Raw genomic sequence first — 5,533 nt, forward strand, 5'->3', positions numbered from 1 at the left:
GTTGTAAGTCCGCAGACATACCGCTGTGCCACTGGGGGGGCCTATAAAAGTAAATTATATCATAACACTTGGTAAGGTTAGTCCAGACATCCCAGTTTTAGGCTTTTTTTTTTCTCCTGATCAAAATCAGTAAAAGTATAAAACTGTCCCAGTATCTAAACTTAAATGGTTTGTCATTGAACGCGGACCCTTAGATTTTAATTGGAGTATCACAAACATTACAGTGTTCCCTCCCTCTCCGCAATATTTCCTCAACCTAACCTGTCATTGGGCAGCAGCAGGAATTAAGATTTGAAGTCCTGCCCAAACGCGAATAATAAAACACTAACCAGCAATATCTTTCCTTGAGTTTGTGCGTTTTTTTATCTATTAGTTTTTAACTATATAAACTTTTAATAAATTTTTGTTTGTCCATGATTTTAAAACGGGATACAGTAAACATGGGTTATTGTAAGTTAAACTGTTTTAGGGCTGTAACAGTGTCATTTCGTACAGAATACAATATGTCCCAGTTTTTCACTCTGGATATCTTGTAACCCTAATACTTACTGTTGATTTTACAAAACGAAATTCTTTGTGAAGCGACACCTGGCAGATAAAATCGGTTTGAAAATGTTTAGATGGAACGTTTTCTTTTGTTTGTTTATTTACTGAACGCAAGACTATACTCTATACACTACCCACTGGTGGTATCGAAACCCGATTTGTAGAAAACAGTTAGTTGCCTGAATATCCCTGTAAATGACGTAACATATATTCCTTTCCATCTAGGGTTATAATACGTGATGTTATATTTAACTAACATTCTTATTTACTAACGTCTCTATTAACGTTCCATTTTTCCCTACGTATCTATGGCTACATCTTAATTGCTGACTTAAACAATATACCTCAGTCTTTGTTTCTATGGCAACTATTTTATTAAGTTTTCCCTGCTGATTTAATCAATATTGTTCAATTTTTCTCTATATATAGGTGATCTGCTTTTCTAGTTGTTTTTTGTACAATATATATATCTTTACTATAGCTAGTTAACCAACATTTATTGTTCATTACTCTAAATATACATTTATTGGCAGCTTACTAAACCAACATTTATTGTTCATTACTCTAAATATACATTTATTGGCAGCTTACTAAACCAACATTTATTCTTCCTGCCAATAAATGTATATTTAGAGTAATGCTTACTAAACCAACATTTATTGTTCATTACTCTAAATATACATTTATTGGCAGCTTACTAAACCAACATTTATTGTTCATTACTCTAAATATACATTTATTGGCAGCTTACTAAACCAACGTTTATTCTTCATTACTAATATTACACAAATATTCAGCGACAGAACTCGCGATGACGTCACAGTTTGTCTGCACACAGAATGAAGTTTGTCGCAAGAAAACAAGTAATCGTGACCACGTGATTTTGGGCGAAAATGTAAAAACTACAGAATCTCTTTCAGATACACAATTTTCAACAGAATGTGACGACAATGATTCATTTTATTAAGTATTAAATTTTAATCTACGTGTATTTTTTAACTGTGGTATACAGCACAAAGTCAGGTGTTTATTTCATATTGAGAGCAGTTTAACTTTGTATTTGACGATAGACAGTACTAATATCACTGGTTACATGTAGAGCTGTTTAACTGTGTATTTAACGACAGACGATACAAGTATCAGGGGTCACATGTAGAGCCGTTTAAATGTGTTATTTAACGACAGACGATACAAGTATCAGGGGTTACATGTAGAGCCGTTTAACTATGTATTTGACGACAGACGATACAAATATCAGGGGTTACATGTAGAGCCGTTTAACTATGTATTTGACGATAGACGATACAAATATCAGGAGTTACATGTAGAGCCGTTTAAATGTGTTTTTGACGATAGACGATACAAATATCAGGGGTTACATGTAGAGCCGTTTAAATATGTATTTGACGACAGACGATACAAATATCAGGGGTTACATGTAGAGCTGTTTAACTGTGTATTTAACGACAGACGATACAAATATCAGGGGTTACATGTAGAGCCGTTTAAATGTGTTTTTGACGACAGACGATACAAATATCAGGGGTTACATGTAGAGCCGTTTAACTATGTATTTGACGATAGACGATACAAATATCAGGGGTTACATGTAGAGCCGTTTAAATGTGTTTTTGACGATAGACGATACAAATATCAGGGGTTACATATACGTTTAACTGTCTGCTGTTATGTTCACAAATTTCCTGTGTTACTAAAAAGCACGATTCTTGGGCTGATGATAACTTAAGTATATAGCTTCATTGGTACGTCTCAGATAATAATTTCAAATAGTGTTCAAAACCTAAAATTTGTTACAAGTTTAACTAGGCCTAGCAGTATCCGTTGTTTCTATTGGAACGGTGTAGAATCTTGGAAATTGTTCAGCTTTCTGTTGGTATAGGTTGCACTCTTGAGAGTTGGACTCGAGACATTACAAATAAACAAGCTTTTGCCCAAAACACTAAAACCGTGCAACTATTACTGACAGAAGTTCCTGAAATAAGACCGTTTTATTTATTGAAAAAACAAGGGAAGGAGGCTAGAAAGTAACCGCCGCTCAATTTATCATCACCTGCATGTGAAACTGACATCGTCAGCTTTTTTAAATAATAGTAATAAAAAAAATTGCAAGAAAATATGAGAAACGGTTGCCATGGTTACAAGAAAAGTTAAATATAAATATCCCGAGTTAAAAAAAATATCTATGTTTTAGTTTCAAGCTTTTCGGGAGTAATTATAAAATCGTTAGCCTATAAATAAAATGATTTTGAAGTAAGTGTCTCACAAACATGTCACGCAGTTTGTTATTTTAAGAGTTCTATATCCGCCATTTTCAAAACTGTATTACATTAAAAGACACCTATATAACACCTACAAAACTACCACCATATATGTCAAAGAATCTGGTTGGTTCTGTAAAGTAAAGGCCTGGTCCGAATGATGATCCTAAAGCTAATGTTGGTTACTTTCTTACTTACTGTGGTTTGTTGGTGCGTATTTATAAAAGTCATGATATCTAGTTTGGTTTGAATTTGTCGCAAAGCTACACGAGGGCTATCTGCGCTAGCCGTCCCTAATTTAGCAGTGATAAACTAGAGGAAAGGCAGCTAGTCACATCACCACCCACCGCCAAATCTTGGGCTATTCTTTTACAACGAATAGTTGAATTGATCGTCATATTATAATGCCCCCAGCTGAAAGGGAGAACGTGTTTGGTGTAACGGGGATTCGAATTCTTGACCTGCATATTGGAATCGAGCGCCCTAATCACCAAGCCATGTTAGGCCTCAGCCCTAATCACCAAGTCCTGTTAGGCCTCAGCCCTAATCACCAAGCAATGTTAAGCCTCAGCCCTAATCATCAAGCCATGTTAGGCCTCAGCCCTAATCATCAAGCCAATGTTAGGCCTCAATATAAGGACTGAATATGTTTTACTGGACCAGGCAAACATCAGTGAACGAAACGATATTCAATTAAAAACCAATATAAATCTGAAACTAAAACTAGAAACGAGTGAAGGAAAGAAAGGAATATTGTTTACGTTCTAAAGAACCTACTTGCCAAATGATTCGGGTGTCCCTTGTGTTTGTGGCAGTTTTCTTGTGATAAAAGTGTCCCGCGTGACAGAACGACGACTTAAACTATATTTATTTATTTATTTCCGTCACTCGTTTCTAGTTTCAGTTTCAGATTTATATTGGTTTTTGGTTTTTACTATAAGATTGTTATTTTCAGAAATATTGCACTTCTTATTGTATAAGCTATTTTTTTAAAATCTGATAACTTACACACTTCTATTATATTTTTTTTCAGTAAACTTTCTTCTGGTTCTTGAACGTTAGGCCTGAAGTAGGGTTAGGTTTCAAACCATTTGTTTCAGTCTTCAAGTTCCTTTTGATATGGTGGTGAACGAGAGCTTTGTATTCTGACTTTCTGTGATTATTGAGGTCCATGAAAAGCCTAAAGTTTTAAAGAGACTTTCCTTTTTCTTGTACAGTCAAAAATTCTAAAAACTGTAACGTGTTACGCACATTGTAAGACCTTAAACGATAACGGTATCAGCGTCACACTGTGTGGGCTCAGTAAGATCCATATTTATGCTAATTTTATCATATTGTTACACCTCCAGTCGTTAGTTAATTTTCCGTAAATTCGTTCCGACGAAACTTTAGCGACACAAGTCCTTTCTTAAATAAAACTGGTTTATTCTTTCTGAATATAACTTTACGATACACTTAATTTCAACAGTCGCTCTATAACAACGCTATGTCTCACGTGGCCAACAATATTTTGTCCGCATACATTCAATTACTCATTACCTCTGTTGTCCCGTCACGTTGTCAACGTCTTATATATACAAGACTAACACATATCTAGTAGTCTCCCGATAATTCACGAAGGTTCGAGAGAAGGAGTGGCGTGATACTAGTCACGTGACCTCGATGTCGTAACAATATTGTGTTAGATAATGTTCGAAGATGGAATGAACGTTGTTAGTAATGGTACAGTTTTTTTTCAGACCCCACCAAATAAGTTTATTAATTTTTTCATGTCCTTTATTTTCTGCCATATATCTGCATATAAAGCTGAACATATTTTAAATTTTGAAGTAAGATGGAATAAAAATACAATTTTTACATCAACATGGAAGTCACTGAGCAAACTGGAAAGAACACTAGTACAAAGACCTGAAAATCCGTATGGTGTTATGTTTACAAATTTCATGTGTTGTTATTGTAAAAAATAAGTCGCCTCTTTCTGGTGAAAAATTGCAGTAAGTGGAACAAAATGAAAGAAACATTTATATTAATTAAACTGGGCACAACATATTCGTTTTCTTCAGTCAAATATTGGCTTTCACTGACTGCTACACACGACACTTTCATCAACTCTTGATATCTCTAAAACCGAGTTATTTCTTACATTTTATTTTTATTAAAGAGTATCAGAACAATTCATTTACGTGTTGTTTAAAATATGATTTTCGTTTCTACTCTTCTTGTCTACTCAAATACTGGTTGGGACATTGTCTATTTAAATATTGGTTGAGATATTGTCTACTTAAATATTGATTGTGATATTGTCTACTTAAATATTGGTTGGGATATTGTCTACTTAAATATTGGTTGGGATATTGTCTACTTAAATATTGGTTGGGATATTGTCTACTAAAATACTGGTTGGGATATTGTCTACTTAAATATTGATTGTGATATTGTCTACTTAAATATTGGTTGGGATATTGTCTACTTAAATATTGGTTGGGATATTGTCCACTTAAATATTGGTTGGGATATTGTCTACTCAAATATTGGTTGAGATATTGTCTACTTAAATATTGGTTGGGATATTGTCTACTCAAATATTGGTTGGGATATTGTCTACTTAAATATTGGTTGGGATATTGTCTACTCAAATATTGGTTGAGATATTGTCTACTTAAATATTGGTTGGGATATTGTCTACTTAAATATTGGTTGGGATATTA

Source organism: Limulus polyphemus, unplaced genomic scaffold (assembly GCF_000517525.1).
Source record: "Limulus polyphemus unplaced genomic scaffold, Limulus_polyphemus-2.1.2 Scaffold9952, whole genome shotgun sequence".
Lineage (NCBI taxonomy): Eukaryota > Metazoa > Arthropoda > Merostomata > Xiphosura > Limulidae > Limulus > Limulus polyphemus.